Raw genomic sequence first — 21988 nt, forward strand, 5'->3', positions numbered from 1 at the left:
AAACAAACAAACATTCCAAATTAGAAATTATGGTAATTAATACTGTGGTCTGCCATCCCTGAGGCCTCAAAATGGATTAGTCCACATAATTTATTTTAAATGTATTTTCCACTGCTCGACTAAAAAAATCTTGGTCAAGCAACAGCCTATCGACCAATCGACTAATTGGGGTCATCCTTACAGAGATTACACTTGTTTGTGGTTATGAGTAGTACTTCAGACTCAAATGAACCCTGTCAGACATTATCAATACCGGATCAAGGTTGGCAGTTGAGCATTATCCTCTGAACCCTGCATGTGCCACATGCGGAAGCAACTTCTCACCAGTGAGTGTGAGTCCGGTTCTGCTGGGCATTGGGACCGGTCCCATGGGCCTAATTGGACCCCTGGGAGCAGTGAAACAGCCATCGCGCTGCTCTGTGAATTCCATCCTGTAGCCTCATGCCAACAGGACTGGCACCAGTACACCCTTACCCTGCTGTGCCACTGTCCCTCCACACAAGGCCCCTCTGTCTTGTTCATGCCCAGTGCCGTCTGAGCGGAAATGGCCTCCCCTGTCCCTGCCCAGAAATCCAATTACCAGCCGGCTGACCTGGAGTGGCACCTCCTACTCATTTGGCTCCTGTGCAGGGACAGCAGAGGTACCAAAATATCTCAAAGTGAAGTGTGAAACCATCAGAAAGAGCAGTATTAAGACAGTATCAAAACACAGTCTTGCTAACTCTTCCCCATTCATACAAAGGGTTGCCATTGTATTTTTTTCTTCACACTACACAATGTGGCTTTTATACACAAAAGGCTCTGACTACATGTCTTTCAGACACACTGGTGGATGCTGCCTTTTGGTACATAACTTTTAGGGTCCGTTTTTCCACTCAAGTGAGGTCAAATGAGCTCTATAAAATGCTCTCAATACAATGAGCCAAATAAAGGCTTCGATAAAACAGTTCAGGGATGACAGAACAATCGCTGCCTCCTCAGGGGTCAAAGCCAATGCTGTAGTCCTTGTGCCTCAAATACAGAGGCGGTTTAACATCCTCCCCTGACAGCTTGTGAGTAGGAATTCAGTACCGCCTTTACCACCACAGAACATGAGATATTTCCATGTAAGCAATATCATGCTCTGCTGTATTCTGCTGTGTTTCCTGTCTCCTGACTCCTTCAGTCTCCTTTAGCAGTACATTAATGGTTGCTTGGGGCTAAAACTAAAGACGCAATCTGACGTTGGTCTACTCATTAACTTGGTAACGTTACTTTCAAACATAGGGCCTCCCATTGTTCAAAAGCCTTCAGCTCCCAGAAGCCTCAGAGTATATGTCAAGGAAGCATTTCCATGGTTCCTGGGTCAATAAGAGGTGGGCTCTAACATATGTGCTCACAGGTGATCTAATCAGTCAAAGACCGGTTATCATTATTAGGTCTATCTATGGTAAAATTGGGTATAGAAAACATATCGAGTTGACATTAAAAGAAGTGTACGTTTGTGCACCTATGGACAGCAACTAGAAATACTGTATAGCTCTGTATTTCACTTATCACAGGAAAAAAACTCCTTCACATGGATACAGCACGAAAGCAAAGCTATCCGAATTGAAGTTGGTTATCAGAGCTTGATAGTTACAAAAGTTTCAGTTGCAGTCATACATGGTTCATTATAGCATTGTTTACACCTTGCGCTAACATGTGATCTGATCAATATGATCCAATAACTATGTGATCAAGGTTTGTCGTGTCTACACATTGTATTAAAATGTGTCTCTTATCCGTTCACTGTGTCCGCATTGTGACCAGATTAGCTGGTGCCTCCCTGTAAGCTAATTATTTGACAGATATTCTTTCAAAATAACATGAATGTATTTATTTTAAGACAATTACTGATGCCGTAAATCAATGGTGGTATCTGTCATTGATGTTTGAGGCTGGTATATTGATCATTTAAATAGTTTGACCATTCCAGATCTGTTTACACTTGACTGATATCCAGACACAATCCGTGCCTGACTACCTCAGGAAGATCTGATTACAATCAAATCACAATGTGTCTTTTCATCGTCTACACCTGTCTAAAAATGTGGGCACAATCAGAATGTTGACAAGATCAGGACAAAAGGCGCATGCTAGAACTAGGTATGAACAGGGCTTCTGTTGCAGGCGGTGATCTTCACCAGTCAAGTTGGTTACAGAAACAGTGTGGACCCTAAATGCTAAGTCATATTTTGTAACATGCTGCCCAGAGTCATTTCTGTGGAAACAACCTTTTAGGTCCTGTGTGTGTGTGTGTGTGTGTGTGTGTGTGTGTGTGTGTGTGTGTGGTTAAGTGCCTGTGGGCAGATGTGACCCTGACTCATGCTGAAGGGCTGTCTGACAAGCAAGCTAGTGTGTGTGTTTCTCTGAGGAAATGGGTAAACAGAGAGGTGAGGTGGCTGAGTGTGAGTACTAACAAGTACTGAGGCTGGGATCAAATGAATGGAACTGATTAGCTGATCAACTTTGCTGTGTATGTTCAATCTATTACTAAAGCAATAAATATAGCATTACTAAACACATGAATTTAGAACATAATATCTCTCATTATGTCCACACATTATTGCATTATTGGTATGACACATCACTATAAGTGAAAACTAGCCAGAACACTGAGGAAAACAAAAGACAATGCTGGTAGAAATGGCTTTAAGTGAAAGCTTGCTGTCTCAGGTGTCCCCAAGGTGTAACACTACCTCCATGACTCAGACATAGCTGGCATATCTGCAAACAAGCTTGAGTGAGTCCAAGATTAGGGTTGGGGGTTAGACACCCAGCCCACAGAGGTAGAGCCAGGGGCCCTGACAGCCTGTCACCGGCAGGCCTGTCTGAGGGAGCAGAGCAGGAGATGAGGGCTCCGGGGGACCAGCCTGGCTAGGGTGAGAGGCCACTGATGTAGCAGGGGCACCGTTCAGCTCTTGTCTCCATCACTGAGAGACACTGTGGCGTCAGAAGAGCATTGGGCCATAGAGCGATATCACAGTGACAGATACATACCCTCTCCGTGGAACACACACAGAGAGATAACATTTTGACGTTTTAAAGCTAATTTCCTGCAATTTTACACATTTTGCCATGGCTTATGTTGTGTTCTTATGCTATCTGAGTGACTCAAACATTATAACAAAATCAATGGGGGCCATGACATTTTTTTTACATTTTAGATTCTCCCTGACTTTTTATTTTGGTGATTGTTAGTTCTCAAAGATGATCTTATTAAAAAATATATAGGTCCATTATCTTTTCTATCTGGTTTTAGTCGTTTAAGTTCACACTGAAAACATTTTACCTTCCTGAAAGTCAAGACAGACTGAATTTCCTTACAAAAAGGCAGACATTCATTTCATGGTACCTCTAAGCATTGCAAATAGCAGGATATTACCTTCCATGGCCTTTGATGTGCAAAGGTACATCACATTGTTTGAGGATTTCATTATTTACACCTCATTCAGTCCGATATGACCTGGCTGCGACAGGAACTGAATGGTAGACTATAGATACGTAAACACACACTGTGCAGTCCTTACCCAGTCAAGCTGTGACTGAACCACAATAAAACAGCTTGGAAAAGGAATATATCTACAGCCTCAACAAATTGATGTGGTATTTATTACGCACTGAAAGTGTCTGATAGCTTTCCCTAAACATTAACCTTATAGGAAAAAAAGAAGTGACCTTCTTAATCCAACCTATCCAGCTGCATCACCAGATAAAATGTAATTAATTAACATAAATATCCCTTCAGGGATTAGTCGGTCCCTCAGACGTTCATACACCCTCTAGAACAGGGATTAGTCGGTCCCTCAGACGTTCATACACCCTCTAGAACAGGGATTAGTCGGTCCCTCAGACGTTCATACACCCTCTAGAACAGGGATTAGTCGGTCCCTCAGACGTTCATACACCCTCTAGAACAGGGATTAGTCGGTCCCTCAGACGTTCATACACCCTCTAGAACAGGGATTAGTCGGTCCCTCAGACGTTCATACACCCTCTAGAACAGGGATTAGTCGGTCCCTCAGACGTTCATACACCCTCTAGAACAGGGATTAGTCGGTCCCTCAGACGTTCATACACCCTCTAGAACAGGGATTAGTCGGTCCCTCAGACGTTCATACACCCTCTAGAACAGGGATTAGTCGGTCCCTCTGACTTTCATACAACCTCTGACTTTCATACGCCCTCTGTCCCTCATACATTAAGGTCACTAATTAGTAAAGAACTCCCCTCACCTGGTTGTCTAGGGCTTAATTGAAAGGCAAAACAAAAACCTGCAGACACTAGGCCCTCCATGGAATGAGTTTGACACCCCTGCTCCAGAACAAAAATTAATGTGGCGTATTTTGTTGCATCTATTAGCTTCCCAATACTCATTTAAAATACATTATATATTCTGTTGAATACTGTATTATTGTCTGGCCCGAATCTTGAATGCTAAAAAAAAACATATCAATTAATGATATCATTGCATTATGCAGTAGTCACTGTACTACAGATGGGGAAGCCTTCTTGTACTAGAGCAGGAATCCTGAGTCATGCCACAGTTCATCAATTGTTAGCATTTCAATGGCTTATGATCAGTAGCTATCGAAAGACACTTCATTAATATGTGCGAATTGACATTTAAAAAATGTTCTTTGGTGGCTTTTGAAGTCCAGTAGGCCAGAGAGAATGCTTCCAGTTACCTCTCAGGTCAGGTTACCATCTGTCTTCTTGGCAAAGCTCTGAAACTCCAACTCCTGCTGGCTCCAAGCCTAAGGTGCAACTCACACAAAGACCCTTGTCTCAGTTGCCTTGGACACCTAAAGGGCAATTCACGGGGCGACCTCATTCCTTATTCCACCAACACCTGACTCCATTTCTGGCAACCAACATTCCAAATCCGTCACTGCCAAATCAAATATCCGTTTCCTCTAGAACTATGCCACTGAGGGGTCTAGAGAGTGCCCCTAAGCATGGGCCCCTAAGCAGATAATAGGCAGGCACCCCTGTTTTATGGACAATTATCTTCACTCTGTAATGGGAAATATTTAAGATGAATAAAGTTGCTATTCAGTTAAGATAATTAACACAATGCTTAGCATATGTATATGTTTTCCCGTTCTGTAATACATGATTTCCAGTTCTCTATTTATGATACTCATTTGTGTAGGGGTTGATGGTCACTAGACCTGTCACTGAATGTTATGGATTGTTCTCATATCGTTCGATAGTGATTGATGCCAGAGCTACTGAAGAAACAAGGACTAGGGACACAATGACATTATGAACACTGTGTGATTCTGTAGCAGATGGCAGAGTCACTGTCTTTTATTTTGACTTCATTACAAGGCTCCCGGGCTGATGTTTAGAGAATATTTGGTACTGTTTGATTAATATATAAGTGCCTTCCCAGAGAAGGACCGTTAGAAGTTTTTTATGTTTCTATGCTGGAGGGTGTCTCCTTCTTGCAACTTAAACCGATTAGATTTATGATTGACTATATCCTCGACAGCTCTCCTTTTTGTTCAGATGGAAATTCCCTTACATTCTGCCTATTTAGGCCCATGGCACATGCACTCCTATCTTATTTGTGTGACTGTTCTTGTCTATCAGCGTATCAGTGTTTTGTTCCTTGTCATGTTCTATGTTTTTGTGTGGAGCCCAGGAAGAATAGCTGCTGCTTCGCAAGAGCTAATGGGGATTCGAATAAACTAATAAAACCAATCAAATAATGCAATTTAACGAAGCACACATTAATGTGAGACATTTCATCTTGTAGCAATAACTTGGATAAACTCAATTCAAGATAATGTGCGATATTTTGACAGAATGTCATATGCATAGTATTTTGCATATGGCTCTCCCTATGGCAGCTTCATCCACACCAAATGATCTCCTCAGTGAGTGATAACTGGGTAACTAGCATCAGCAGCACTGTTTCATGTTCAGAACTGATTCAGTAGGGTCTCTGCACATGGACCTAAGTCTATGACATGGACTGAAGATTTAAAAAGCAGGCATTTGAATACGGTTGTGTTGTAATAAGGGTTTTCCTGATCCAAGACAACCGGCATACTAGATGCATATTAGATGAAAAACTATGAGTTTAATCACTTGAGTACTTGGGTTCAGCTATGTTGCTTTTGCGATGACTAATTTACCCCTGACAAATTATACAGAAATGTCACAGTTGCAAATCTATGCAAATGATTTCACTCTTGAGAAAGGTAACTGGCAGTCATCCTCCCACAGCAGGTAATGCTGGTTCTTGGGTGTGAGAGATGAACAACATTCCATTTCTAGGACATTCCATTTCCTTCTCCAAGCTTGCCCAGTCAGTTGGCACTTAAGCCTATCATATTCTATAGAAACCGAGTAAGCAGGTTGTGAATTACTGGACCTTAGGTGCAGTATGGGATAAAGGGGATGGAAAGTTACCCTCACATTTTGAACTGAATTTATAAGCCCCATTTCCCTGGGCAAAGTATACAATTCCTCCGAAATAAATGAGGAAACATATAGACCCACAGTATATGGCAATGATGACAGACTTTTCAGGTTATTCATATAAATAGCCTAGAGTTTGATGCCATTTGGCAAAATAAATTAGAACCTACGCCCTCATTAAACATAACTATACCAGAAAGAAACAACTGTTTTATTTAAACTATGCAGCCTTGCTTCTCACCATGTCGTCGGGGTATCTGGCGGATAGAAGCCTCTCTGATGGCACGCGCCCATCGCTCTGCCTCTTGAAGATTAGTGAGAGGGTCCTGGACCAGTGCGACCCGAAAGCACTGCTCTACTTTCTGCCGGGCCATGCCTGTGCTTATCCATCGCCTCTTGAACGGGTAGAAATAGGCTGTAAAGAACGCCCCAACGTCCGCTTCGTCCTCCACTTTATAAGCCCGGCAGCCAAGACAGTCAGCTAAATGGAAAACCACCTCATCCTGTCCAGGTGACGATGAGATCTTTTGTATAGTGAGAGCACTCTCAGTCAAGCTCACAGAATATCTGACCTTTGAATTGAGCGAGTCCGTGAATTCTCCATAAAGCCCTTCCACGACACCATTGCGCTGACGGGATGGGTCCGGTTCGGCCATGTCGTTATCCATCCCGTGGACGATGTGATCCGCAGATCGACGTGCGGTTGATGAGGATGACTGCGGCTGGCTGCCCCTGCCTGTTTGACTGCTGTTGGACCCGGAGTCAACCAGCTGTTTTCCTTGTTGAAAGGTCTCTCCCTAGTGACTAAAGGGGGAATCACACACTGAGAAATTAAAGTTGGACAAGGTGCCCCATGTCAGGAATCCACCTTTTCTCATGGAATATAATAAATGTTTAGCATCTTGAGCAAATATTAGCAAAGCGGTAAATAACCAATTTTGCTGCAGGCTAATGGTTACATTGTTAATCAGTTAGGCCCAATTACTGCTTTGCTATTTACCTCGTGGAAAATGAATAGGCTAGGCTACTTCAAGGCCCTATTTTACCAGTAGCAAATAATATGATCTATTGATGTTAGAATATTATTAGGAAAGACGAGATGCAATGCTTTAGATTGATTACTATCTTATAGCCTCACCAAATGCAATTAGGTATTTTCAAACCAAGGCACTCATTTGTCTATTTGAAGGCTATATGGTCAGAATATCCCATGTTGTTCAATCATTTAGGTCTAGACTACCGGTATATATATTTCCATTATTATTTCACAAAGTCGGATATATGCCTGCTATGTCCTGGAGTTTATGCCCCCCAGTGTGCCAAACGTGCATAAATGTGCACCAAGGGACACTGGCTTGCAACAGAGGGCAAAGAAAGAAGAAAAATATGGAAATTAAATCACAAATATGTATTAATAGGTGCATTCACTGAGACCGATTGCAACCACTGATTAAAACATGAAGTCACCCAACCCAACGGCTGACTGAGTAGCCTTCCTGATATGTGCTCCACTTGAGGTCTGCCCCTGGAAATTCAAACCCCACTCCCTACTGGTCCAAGATTGGTCACATGGGGGGTATGACGTATGAAATGTATAAATACCTACCCTAAGCACAATTCCAGTCTTTCGAACGTACGTACTGTAGAGAATATGTGGCGGGCTGAATTTTTTTTTTTGGGGGGGATAACTATCTGCACCAACTCATAGCAAAATGCTTAAAAGACACTACGAACTCCAGTGTCAACCAGCCACCATGAGTGTAAATTGTAAGTAACCACTGTTAGCCATGTGCAAAAGGAGGTAGCTCGCTAACTGCTAGCCACATGGCTAGCTAACTTTCTGACAACGTCTAGGCCTGGCCTGTTTAAATTACATTCAGAACCCTGGTGTTTCTGTAGATCAGGTTCGAACATACGTTACCTGATTTTCCTTATCACTTAACGGGTTTTAGTTAGTTGGGGTTTTTAGTAATCACTGGTGCAGGTCGCCTGAGGTGTGGGAACGTGGTCTGCGTCAACATTTGCGGCAGACTTATGATTAATTTACTAGCGCGGAAACATTGTTTCCACTGTAGATTGTATGTGGTTAGCTATGTATCCGTCTGATCTTTGTCTGCACCTTTCAGAGCCGTTTGAACGGCATTTGACAGTTGTGCTAATTCGAACCAAACATGGTAATTTCTTTACAGGTCTGCCAACCCGGGTGTGATCCCATAAATGTTCCAATGAAGTCACTCCCATGTGAGCAGGTAACCACTACTTTTGACATTAAGTGGTCAGATTGGTGTTCAATCTGTGGGGGGTGTAGTAACAAGTCTGATGAAACAAGTTATCCCTGTCTGAACAACAGTGTTGACCTATAGAAACCCCTGAGACTTGATGGGAGATTCATATTGTAGGATAATGATTCATTAAAGTATTACCATGATGAACATGTATTAAAATTTCAAATGTTTATAGTGCCGGTGGGTCAAGAGGACAGTTAATTGGTAAGTGCTCAACTAGGTTTTAGGTTTACTTTACAGTGGATATAATGGTGACTGTGGTTTCAGAGATGAAATGGCTGCATAGGAAGTGCCGTCTGATGCGATAACTGACGCTGGATAAAGCTGCTCTGAGAAATTCACAGCCCTGAATGTCACCATGCTTTTGGCAATTGTAGCATTGAACCAAATTAATGTAACTTCTTTACAGGTCTGCCAACCTGGATGTGAACCCCTGAAAATACAGCAAGTAATGCCATTGGATCAGGTAACTAACTACATGAACTGAATTAGTCTTATGGTATGATTAATGGTGGCGCAGATGTGAAGAGGGTAACAAGCCTGTGATGAAACATGTTATCCCTGTCTGAACAGCAGTGTTGACTTATAGAAACCCCTGAGGCTTGATGGGAGATCCATATGTACTCACTTTCTGGTTTTATAAGGTAACAGTTGCCTGTTGGAGCCCTTCCTTGGCTTACTAGATGTTTTTATTTATTTTAGGTAATGGGGTCAAAGACGTGCCAAGGACCCGACTCAAGAACTGAAATTCACCAAATGAATGATCAGTGACTGACTAAAAAACTAGTTCAATGCAAACATTAGAAAATGTCAAGTTTAATGGCGTACTTAAAACCAGAAAGTCACAGGGCTTTAAGCTCCACAGTTAATCAGTGTGAAAGGCTGAATTGTAAGGTGCTTTGAGTGTGTCCAGGAAGAACTGCTCGTCCTGCAGAAAGTCACGATCCTAAGAAGATAAATCAAGTACATTTATCTACAATAAAGATTTGAAACTAATCTGCTTCCATCTTTACTAGACCATCAACAGTAATTTAAGCTGACTTCTGTTGTAAACTGCGTTGGCCCTCAAATTGGCTCAAACTGTCCGTAATGTAAGCACTCGATTTGGTTAGTAATGTATTACCTTCTCTGCTGTGTGCCTGAGCAGGGCCAACCTGGCCTGGAGAACGGGTGAGGGCTGGCAAATAGCCTTGGTGGAGGCCATTTGAGGTACTGCCAACAACGGTCTGAAGTCTACAGTATTGAAAATATTGTGAAATGTGGTGTTCTGTGTTAATTTGTCGAATTAACAATTTGTTTTGTAAAAGGCTCAGCCCACCTGTGAATATAGGGGCCATATATTGAGGGAAAGAAGTGATTGGGAGGCTGTGCTTGAGTCTCCATTGCTCTACGCTGCTCAGTCATCTTCACACTCTCCTGCAGAAGGGGAAATGGTTAGTTGATACACTAACATTTCCATGAGTCTGGATATGATTTGTACACAACTCAAAGGTGCTATAGGAGGGCTGGCTGGAATGAAACCATTCCATCTGGGAGTGGATGCTCCTCAGCCTGGTCTGATGCTCAGTCTCTACCTGTCTGGACTCCTGTAGGGCCTTCTCCCCCTCATATTTTTCTGATGCCAGCTGCAAATACCGCCGCAGGGCACCCAGTCACAACATTGTGCTACCTCCACTATCGCATACAACAGTAATGTATATAAATCATTGGTTGTCAACCCAATAGCTAGCTAACAGTGAGGTTGTGGTCCAGACCTTGCTGAAGGCCTCAACCTCCTGGGCACGTGTCTTCAGCTGCTGGCCTGTACCACTCAGCCTGTCCAGTTCCTCCTGTCTCTCCAGAGCCCCCCTCTCCCGTGCTACAGCCGCCTAATGCTGCTTTAGCTCCCCAGCGCGCAGCTTCAGGTCCACCTGTTCCTGGTGATTACAGAAGACAGCCTGTTTCAAAACTCTGCAAATCTCAATTGCTTGAGATCAAGTGAGTGAAATGTAATGACGATTGGGTTAGGTAAACTCCATTGCCTGAACATGGTAAAACTCTGGCATTTTGCATGTGACAATGCTAGACATACAAGCCTCTTTTCCTATCTTAGCCCCTAGTCTGCAGTACCGGTGCCATGCTGATGATGGAGCCCTCTCTGTGAGCATCCCTCTCCAGTGCCCGGCTGGCCTCCTGCTCTGCTCGGTCCTGCCTCTGCTTCTCCTGGGTGTGGAACTGGGTCCACTCAGCCGCCAGCTTCCTTCTCTCCTCTGCACAGCATTACATTACCTGCTGCTGCTCCTCCAACAAGGCACTCTAGACATGGAGGGGTCTTCGAAGTCTGTTTCCCAACCCTGGTCCTCCAGTACCACCAACCTGACACATCATTCAGGGCTTGATGATTAGTTGAATCAGGTGTACTGTAGGGGGTACTTGAGGACCAGGGTTGGGAAACACTCGAGTAGGGATCTGGCGGATGTCTTGAACCACTTCTCCCTCAGTATATGTATTTTGCTCTCTCCATGCTGAATTAAAGAGCGTCTCTCCTCGTCCAGGCCTCGCTGAGATGAGTCGGCCTTAGCGTGCTCTGCATTCACTCTCCAGCGCTCCTACAACACAATCGTCATATTTAACATTCTGGAGAAATGGAAGGAAACGTTAACTATTTATGCAACTCAAGACAACCTCTCGTGAATATAATATTGATTTGGCTGTACAAGTACATCCTATTGGTGGCACTGGTGTGAGCTGCACATTCTACCTGGTCACCTCAATCAAAACATTCAATTTTGGGGTGGATAAAACCATGAAGTTGTTCAACAGTGAAGTGCATTAACCTCAAATGTCTGCTGTGCCACTGGATGCTGTAATGAACGAACCTCATGCATTTGCGATGAAAATCACGTTGGAAGCAAGCTAGTTATGTTAAAAATGGAGGGGTCTCTGCTTTCTGTAGGTATAACATTTCTTAATGATCATTACTGAGCTCAAAGTGCACTGTTTTTTAGGACGTTACCTTTACTGTTAGATGAATGCATGCTTCTAGCAATAGGTGTGTATTTAGATCTAGCTAATGTGTTTTGGGTTTCCTTAGGTGGTGAATTAACGGCAATTGAATTAGGCCTACATAATATTGGCGCACAAAGATGAAGGTACATTCATGTCTATATTCTGGAGCCCTATTTTGACTTGTGAACCAACAATTCATGACATCACTGGATTAGGCCGCATATAAAAAATTTGAATCCTGCTTGGACATGTAACTTATTGAATAACATGTCTGTTACACTTAAAGTTATCACATGTGCAGAATACAACAGGTGTACAGTCATGGCCAAAAGTTGAGAATTACATTCATTTTCGAAGTCTGCTGCCTCAGTTTGTACGATGGCAATTTGCCTATACCCCAGAATGTTATGAAATCATCAGATTAATTACAAAGTCCCTTTTTTGTCTTAAATGAACTGAAACCCCCAAAAAACATTCCCACTGCATTTCAGCCCTGCCACAAAGGGACCAGCTGACATGTCAGTGATTCTCTTTTTAACACAGGTGTGAGTGTTGATGAGGACAAGGCTGGAGATCACTCTTATGACGATTCAGTTCAAATAAGACGGGAAGCTTCAAAAGGAGGGTGGTGCTTAGAATCATTGTTCTTTCTCTGTCAAACATGGTTGCTTCTCAGCCAAGAGAGCGGGCTCACTCACAATTTTGCCTAAGAACACAGCCATGAATAAAGAATGGTACCAAAACATCCTCTGAGAGCAACTTCTCCCAACCATCCAAGAATAGTTTGGTGACAAACAATGCCTTTTCCAGCATGATGGAGCACCTTGCCATAAGGCAAAAGTGATAACTAAGTGGCTTGGGGAACAAAACATACAGATACAGTGCCTTGCGAAAGTATTCGGCCCCCTTGAACTTTGCGACCTTTTGCCACATTTCAGGCTTCAAACATAAAGATATAAAACTGTATTTTTTTTGTGAAGAATCAACAACAAGTGGGACACAATCATGAAGTGGAACGACATTTATTGGATATTTCAAAGTTTAACAAATCAAAAACTGAAAAATTGGGTGTGCAAAATTATTCATCCCCCTTAAGTTAATACTTTGTAGCGCCACCTTTTGCTGCGATTACAGCTGTAAGTCGCTTGGGGTATGTCTCTATCAGTTTTGCACATCGAGAGACTGACATTTTTTCCCATTCCTCCTTGCAAAACAGCTCGAGCTCAGTGAGGTTGGATGGAGAGCATTTGTGAACAGCAGTTTTCAGTTCTTTCCACAGATTCTCGATTGGATTCAGGTCTGGACTTTGACTTGGCCATTCTAACACCTGGATATGTTTATTTTTGAACCATTCCATTGTAGATTTTGCTTTATGTTTTGGATCATTGTCTTGTTGGAAGACAAATCTCCATCCCAGTCTCAGGTCTTCTGCAGACTCCATCAGGTTCTTCTAGAATGGTCCTGTATTTGGCTCCATCCATCTTCCCTGTCCCTGCTGAAGAAAAGCAGGCCCAAACCATGATGCTGCCACCACCACCATGTTTGACATTGGGGATGGTGTGTTCTGCTGTGTTGCTTTTACGCCAAACATAACGTTTTGCATTGTTGCCAAAAAGTTCAATTTTGGTTTCATCTGACCAGAGCACCTTCTTCCACATGTTTGGTGTGTCTCCCAGGTGGCTTGTGGCAAACTTTAAACGACACTTTTTATGGATATCTTTAAGAAATTGCTTTCTTCTTGCCACTCTTCCATAAAGGCCAGATTTGTGCAATATACGACTGATTGTTGTCCTATGGACAGAGTCTCCCACCTCAGCTGTAGATCTCTGCAGTTCATCCAGAGTGATCATGGGCCTCTTGGCTGCATCTCTGATCAGTCTTCTCCTTGTATGAGCTGAAAGTTTAGAGGGACGGCCAGGTCTTGGTAGATTTGCAGTGGTCTGATACTCCTTCCATTTCAATATTATCGCTTGCACAGTGCTCCTTGGGATGTTTAAAGCTTGGGAAATCTTTTTGTATCCAAATCCGGCTTTAAACTTCTTCACAACAGTATCTCGGACCTGCCTGGTGTGTTCCTTGTACTTCATGATGCTCTCTGCGCTTTTAGCGGACCTCTGAGACTATCACAGTGCAGGTGCATTTATACGGAGACTTGATTACACACAGGTGGATTGTATTTATCATCATTAGTCATTTAGGTCAACATTGGATCATTCAGAGATCCTCACTGAACTTCTGGAGAGAGTTTGCTGCACTGAAAGTAAAGGGGCTGAATAATTTTGCACGCCCAATTTTTCAGTTTTTGATTTGTTAAAGTTTGAAATATCCAATAAATGTCATTCCACTTCATGATTGTGTCCCACTTGTTGTTGATTCTTCACAAAAAAATACAGTTTTATATCTATGTTTGAAGCCTGATATGTGGCAAAAGTTCGCAAAGTTCAAGGGGGCCGAATACTTTCGCAAGGCACTGTATTTTGGGTCCATGGCAACTCCATGGCAACCAAGGAAACTCCCCAGACCTTAATCGCATTGAGAATTTGTGGTCAATCCTCAAGAGGCGGGTGGACAAACAAAAACCCACAAACTCATTGATTATGCAAGAATGGGCTGCCATCAGTCAGGATGTGGCCCAGAAGTTAATTGACAGCATGCCAGGGCAGATTGCAGAGGTCTTAAAAAAGAAGGGTCAACACTGCTAATATTGACTCTTTGCATCAACTTCATGTAATTGTTAATAAAAGCCTTTGACACTTATAAAATGCTTGTAATTATTCTTCAGTATTCCATAGTAACATCTGCCAAAAATATCTAGACACTGAAGCAGCAAACTTTGTGGAAAATAATGTGTCATTCAACTTTTGGCCACAACTGTAGACCTTAGAGCCTGTAAGTAAGCATTTCACTAACCAATAGTGCAAAACTGTATTAGGTAAGTAAAGAAAGGCTATAAAAGTAGCGAGGCTATATACAGACACCGGTTAGTCAGGCTGAGGTTGTATGTACATATGGTTAAAGTGACTATGCATACATGAAGAGAGAGTAGCAGTAGCTTAAAAGAGGGGTTGGTGGGTGGGACACAATGCAGATAGCCCGGTTAGCCAATGTGCGGGGGCACTGGTTGGCCAGCCCAATTGAGGAAGTATGTACATGGATGTATAGTTAAAGTGACTGCATATTTGATAATAAAGCATTGTGAATGATTTTATAAGATGGTGCCAAATGCAAAAAATAATAATAAAAAAATTAGGGGCGTGGTGCCACCAACAGAAAACGTTAGTCTGGAGCCCTGTGTTGACACACACAAGACCTCAAATGAAGTCACTCAAGACATGTTTTCCTTTACAATCCTATTTTCTTCCAGAGTGACATGGCAACATTTGTATTTATACAAGTCAATTAAGAATCGTATTTACAATGACGACCTGTCACAGAAGCACAGTCAACAAAGACCTAACCTCAGTGACTCCTGACCTTCTCTAGTTGCCTCTGCTGCTCAGCCAGCTGGGTGTCCATCTTGGCGATGACTTCTTTGAGCCTTGTTCTCTCTTCTGCCATGGCCCTCTGCTGCTGGCCCAGACGGTCTTGCATCACTGAAACGAGTAGACAAGCTGACTTTCACAATGTCATTCTCACTGACTGAAGGGAAAATAAATAGAAACTACTGTATTATGAAAATCATTGTTTTCTTTTCAGAAAACTGAGTAGTGGTATGATACCTCGGAGCTGTTCGTCTCTCTGCCGTGCCCCCTGCTCCAGCCCCTGGGCAGTGTTCTCATGGGTGCTCTCCACCCGAGACGAAAGGTCCCCCAGCATGCTCCATCTGCTCAATCACCACTGTCAGGGACCTACAACACCAATACACAGAATGAGAGATGCTAATATGATGTCAACTGTAGTAAGTTACAAGTTTGGTTACATGTAGCATGTCCTCTGTATAATTCTTATGCAACGGTCAGAGATTTAGCAGAGTATGGTTAAAAATGAGTATTGAGTAGAAATGCATGTTTGACCTGGTTTGTGATGTGGCACTGGTCACAGCATCAATCTCCTCATCCTTCAATCTCTTTAGCCTCTGGACCTGATCCTCGTGGTCTTTCTTCATCTCAAATAGACTTCCTAGAGGAAGTAAACCGTGACAGAGCAAATAAAAATTAAGAAACATTATGGAAATATAAAGATAACACATTATTTTATCCACAAGCAGTGAAAATAGCTGGGCTTTAGGGAGAAAATACAGGCATCTCTTGTTCTCTAATGTGGTATCTTGCAGCCCCCTACCTCTGTAGGTCTCTGAGTCTCTCCACCTCTCGGTCTCTGTCCTGCTGGGTTTGGGCCAGTCTGCGCTGGTGCTGTGCCTGCAGCTTCATACACTCCTGTTCAGCTATATGTGTGACCGTGGCTAGGTGCTCAGCTAGGTCCTCGCATTCCTGTCGTGCCCGTGATTCTCGCTGTGCCACGGAATCGTCAAGCAGCTTCACACGAGCCCTGGTGGATGCACACACATTCTTTTGGGTAAAGAGGTAGTGATTCAGTGGTGGTGGCAGGACCTCTATAGGTCTCCGAGCTCCTGTCATACCTGTGTGTGTTCTCCATGAGCTCAGTGTCCTGCTTGTGTCTCTGCTGAACACTCTCCAGCAACATCTGGTTCTGGTCTAGCTCCTGCTGTAGAGATCTCACCTGGAAGAGAAGACACAGTTTTCAGAGCTGAATGTTGTTTATGGAAGTGGCAGAAAGAGGAAGAGCACTGTCATAAAAAGAAAGTTGATAGATACCTGTCCCTCCAGTTTGATGATGCGGGCCTGTAAAGCTAGATGTCCATTCTGCTTCTCAGTGTCTCTCTTCTGTCTCTGCAGCTCAGCTACATCCACAGCTCCCCCTAACCCCAGCAGCTGGGACGCCAACTACGGTCAGAGACGGATACCAAAGTAAAGTTAACGAAGACTCTCAAAAGAGAACATCTGATAAAACCTGAGTTATCTGTGTTCACATTAGTAAAAACGAATGAATGGGGAAGTGTTTCCATCAAATGAAAAGGTAATTGTGATTGGAGAATTGTTTTACCTGCTGCTGTTGTAGTAAGAGCTGTTGCAAACTGTTGGCTGAAAGAGACATCTGTTTAAAAGAGAGGAAGAGTTAAATAATGAAATAAGTGATTTATGGTTTCCAAACAAATCATCCATAATGACAACAGGGCATATAAATGAAAAATAGAAAAGCCTCTACATACCTGTGGTTGGACAGCTGGTGCAGTGTTCTGCATCTGGCTTTGCTGTGACACTGGGAAACCAAGAACAGTATGTGTCAATCAGGACAATCTGCCCATCATCAATGCCAGTGATTGATAAGAAACTAGAGGCATAACTATTAGAAATATGAATACAGTTAGAAAGTTATTCAAATGACTACTGTCCATAAGCTATCCATCCCTATGTTTCCCTAAGAGTACCTACACCGCATTGAGCCAGGCATCATAGCATGGGGCCAGACAGACTGCCATGGCTGGGCAGGGTAGTTAGGGGGCAGCTCTGCTTGACTTGGCCATCCTGGCTCCCTGTGATTGAGGTTGGCAGGGGAGAGGGGTCTGGGGTCTGGTCAGGATAGAAGCCTACTCTAGCAGACACAGCTGTGGATAGAAAGGGGGAGACTAGTTGAGAGGAAGAGAAAGGTTGAGGTTTGGTGGGCGGATTTTGGATGACTATTGTGGGGGATTGTGGAAGAGATGAGTGGACTGGTATCTGTGGGGAGTGGAGAGCTGATGTGTGCCTTTGACAAGACTGTGGGTTGTGGATGTGAGACAAGCTCAGTACGGGTCTTAGGTGTTGGTGAGTGAGGGGTGTGGTCTGTGTGCGAATTCTGCCTGATAGTTTCTTCGGCAGTGGAATGAGCTGGGCATGACTCTTTGTCCCTATTGGCTCAGCTGGGTCACTAGTGAATGTGTGATTGGTTTCCTGTGTCTGCTCAGGAGGGTCAGTTGGGATAGGGATAGACATTGTAGTAGGCTCTGGGTCAGCCAAATGACTAGAAAGGGACGTTTGTTATAAAAGATGCTTCCCGTGTGGTAGAAGTTGAATAGCACAACGTAGAGGGAAAAGGGACATGGTTAGCTGGGTCCTCTAAGATGGGAGTGAGTAACATACCAGGCCTGAACTGGACCTCTCTCACTGGGGTAGAATGAGCAGTAGGGCTGGGCTGTCTGTGGGAGGGCTCCCTGGTCAGAGGAGAATCTCTTGAAGAGAAGGAACATAATCCTGACCTCAATGTCCAAAAGCACCAGAACTCATATAGCACATTGGGGCAATATTGCAGTGGTAGATATTATACATCACAGCTATTTAGATTAAGGTTGATCACCTGGTTCCTTGTTGGGGGTGGATGCATCTTTCCTCCTGGAAGCTGGTGAAGAACCACGTTTGCTGAGGAAGTAACAGACAACCAATGACAACATACTGAGATGTAAGCAGTTGCTTCTAATGTAGGTGTTTCTCTAGAACTGTAGTAGTATGACCCAGCCTTCAATGTAGAGTACCCTAGTCCTAGCCTAGTCCTATAGCCTTACCTGAGAAACGACTCCAGATCCACCTCGTCTCCAAACCCCAGAAAGTCTTCCTGGGTTGTCCTCTTTTCCTTTGACCGTGTGAATGATTGAGTGTTCTTCCTGCTCAATGGAGTCTCTGTCGATGGCTGTGGAATGAGGTTGCCAGACGAGGAGGGTTTGCTTCCCACTGATGAAGAGGAGGGGGTCTTCAAGGGTTCTGGTACAGGCGGGGGCTCTTCCTTCTCTTCCTCCTCCTCCTCATCATCTACCTGCGAGAGCACCAGCCAGTCTGCAGCAGGCCGAGGGAAGGTAGGGGTGAGCGTGGTGGGGGTGATGGGTTTGAGTTTCTTCTCAGGAGAAGAGTCACTGTTGTCCTCAGTGGAGAATCTGAAAAGGAGTGGCTAATCTTAGATGGTGGGCCATTTCCTTTGACATACACTCTGGTCCATTAACTTACATAGATAATCTTCAGGAACTCAGATTATATCTAAATATGATGGACGTTTTATTGACCCAACCTTGGTTGATCCAGGCTTTGACCAAAACAAACTATGAGGACTAGAGCTCTGACTTACCTGACCGACTGTCTGCATGAGTGGCGTCCCTCAGGTGTAGTGACCAGTGTAGGTTGATAGGAACCAAACGTCAGCTCTTCTTCTAGGAAGGGGTCTGACAAAGGGAAACATCAACTCTCATTTCATTCAAGAATACCATATCACACTTTAAATACAAAAACATGGAGTGTTAGCTACCTTTAGTAGTGGGGGTCTCCTGATGATGCTTCTGCTTTTCCTGCTCCTGCGGAGGGTCCTTCGTCTCCCCTGTTAGAGGGCGCTCCAGAAGGCGAGGGGACGTCCCACGCCCCAAAATCTCATCTAGCCTGGTGCGTGCACTTTGAGGGAGCTCACTGCTGCTAGAGACAGTCAGCGCAGAGGAAGAGGGAGGGTGCATTTCCAATTAACTTTTTGTTGGGTTTATCATAGTCCATAGGTTTTGTGATAGCCTTGGTTGGAACTGATGATGTTGACTGAGGCATTTGAGACCCTACCTCTCGTTCTTTGGTATGAGCACGGTCTCATTCTTCTTAGGGCTCTCTTTGGGCCTCTCCCCAAACCCCAAATATCATCCATTAGGTCATCCTCGTCATCATCAAACGTAAGCTCGTCCCGCTTCTTTGGAACTGGAGCTGGTGAGGCTACAGGAGAAATATATGCATTTGATACATTCTGGCTCGCTCTTCTTTTGGGTATGTTACAATGTATAAATTCACAAATAAAACACACAAAAAGGTTCACCAACCTGTTTCTTTATGATAGGGGAGTCTGGGGGCAGCACTGATCTTTCTGGAGGAGCTTTTTTGATGATTTTTGGCTCATTTTTGTCTTCTATGGGTAGATTATCTAACAGGTCAGCCAAAGGGTCATCAAAGTCTGTAGACAACAGATATGATACAAGAGCTGGGGATTCTGTTTTGATATTAATATGCTTTATGGTGTGTTAAGAACTCTACACTTAGGGCCACTCTAATGGATTTTACAGTTGACCTGATATTTTGTGGTCTATACATGAGTCCAACTGTTAGCTTTGGTACATGTTGTGTCTGTTGTTGGGGCAAGAATATCATAATCTGAAGCAATGCAGCAATAGGAAGAAATAATGTACAATTATGTATATTTGCATTGTATTAATACTAATTTGGTGGCCCGGGTCATTGATAACCAATGGTGTAGCCAGACTAGCCAAAGACCCAGACAGGACAGTCACCTCACCAGTGAAGCTGAACCTCTTGTAGCCACGTGCTGTCGATGCAGGAGCAGAACTTGGCTTCTTCTCCTCAATGTGTAGCTCATCTGAGATTCCTCCTCCTTTTAACTTGTTTCCTGATTTAGGAGGATTTTTCGTAGGTCCTCCAATGCCGGAGCCTTTACTCTGAGCTGGGGCTGAACTGGGCTTTTTCTTTGATCCAAAGAGATCAGCGTCCATATCATCTATGTCCTATGTAAGGATAGAACAGACATAGCTGGGTTATGAACGTTCACACATAAAGCCTGGAGTCTTACTCCCTGGGGAGGCGTCATTAGAACAAGGCATCATTACCTTCATGCTCTCCAGTAAGGCTGTGGGATCAGCCTCAGAAACATCAGAGCCCTGGATTGGAAGTGAATATAAAAGATGTATATGGAAAACAGTCAACAGCCTCCCTGCCATACTTAATGTATGACCTGCCAACTCACCTCATTTTCAGCTTCCTCGGCCAGTTTGCTGAAGAAGTCGTCGCCCAATAGTGAGCTGGAGAACCAAAACGCATAGAATTAGCAAGCAGACTGACAGTATCCTCTGTCTAAATGGTCAAGAAAGAGTTGAGACTACTCTCTGATCTGGCAGTACATTTTTTTCAGTCACAGTTAACTCACTGTTTTCCACTGTGTGATGGTAGAGGAGGTCCTAGTCTGCCTGCTTCACGGGCTGGAGCTTTGGCCTTCACTGGGAAATCTGTACAAATAACAGGACAACTTTACCATCACTACACAGTGTGTACTTGCAGTATATTATACTAATGATTTGTCATTTTGAATTGTCATAGATCTGTTGTAGGGATGTAATCACATACCATCATCTCCCAACAGGTCTCCTAACATATCATCAATTGAACCTGTAGTACAAAAACATCATATTGAATGAATCTGTGAGCTCCATTCAAGTTTTATTGTGCAGGATTTAAATGGGTAAATAACAACATCAGAGGGACTTACTCTTCTGTCCTTTCTTCTGTTTAGCCTGTATCGATTAGGAACACATAGGATAGGGGGTGGGTTTAATTTGTGGAACTTTCCAACAGGAATCTGTTCCAAAAACTTCGTACAAGATTGCCAAACAACGCATACAAAGTAGCACGATAAAGTCACCTTGCTAACTAGCTGTCGAATAGGCATCAACTCACCACATAGCTTATTCTTAATGTTTGTCCATAGGCTACCAGAGTGAGGAAAGACATTTTTCGGAATAAACGTGATGAGTGAAAAACTTAATGACATACCCGGTAGGGAGTGGGCTATCTTATTCGGCCGCTATACAACTTTGTATGCGTTGTTTGTTGGCAACCTTGTTATTTACGAAGTTTCTGGAACAGATTCCTGTTGGAACGTTCAATAAATTATACCCACCCAGACTTGTGATAAAATACTCGTATCTTGATTTAGATAGTATACGATACTTACCATGATGTTTCTCTGACTGCAGCAGCGTTAAATCTGAGCCTGGTGACTAATGGTAACCACAGCGAAGGGAAATCCCAACAAGTCTGCAAATTTGCTTTGGCTAGACGACTAGAAGCTACTGTCTGTAGCTATTCGTTCACAAACTTAGCTAGTATATTTGGTCACTAGCTACCTTTTTAAAAATTTGGAAACAACCGACAAATAATGCTGAGTGTGGACTCAGCCTGGTGTTGTAACGTTACCACCAGCACTAGCTACATTCAAATGACATGGAAAGGCGGTTGTCTCATCATGAAGGCATTTAACGTTAACCATGTAGCTAACGTTAGCTAGAAAATCAAAACATACTCCCTCTGATTGACCAGGTTGAATGACTGAATACTAACTTAGATATTTAGAGTAAATCTAACCATCCCTCAATTTAAGTTAATATAATACCAATCCATATGCTTTTATCAGAGTGTTTTACCCGCAGGTTCCTCTGTTGTAGCATTTTCAACGTACAC

At 43.4% G+C, this 21988-nt stretch overlaps 1 non-coding gene and 1 pseudogene across 1 annotated transcript; one reads left to right on the forward strand and one right to left on the reverse strand.

The window, feature by feature from the left end:
• The first annotated feature begins 9000 nt into the window (after positions 1-9000).
• LOC118937919 lies at positions 9001-9073 on the forward strand. The gene has a single exon (XR_005035328.1). It is a non-coding gene; the product is annotated as a small nucleolar RNA SNORD49 (small nucleolar RNA).
• Positions 9074-9538: 465 nt separating this feature from the next.
• LOC110538977 lies at positions 9539-21988 on the reverse strand (annotated as a pseudogene).

This window comes from Oncorhynchus mykiss, chromosome 12 (genome assembly GCF_013265735.2).
Source record: "Oncorhynchus mykiss isolate Arlee chromosome 12, USDA_OmykA_1.1, whole genome shotgun sequence".
Taxonomy (NCBI): domain Eukaryota; kingdom Metazoa; phylum Chordata; class Actinopteri; order Salmoniformes; family Salmonidae; genus Oncorhynchus; species Oncorhynchus mykiss.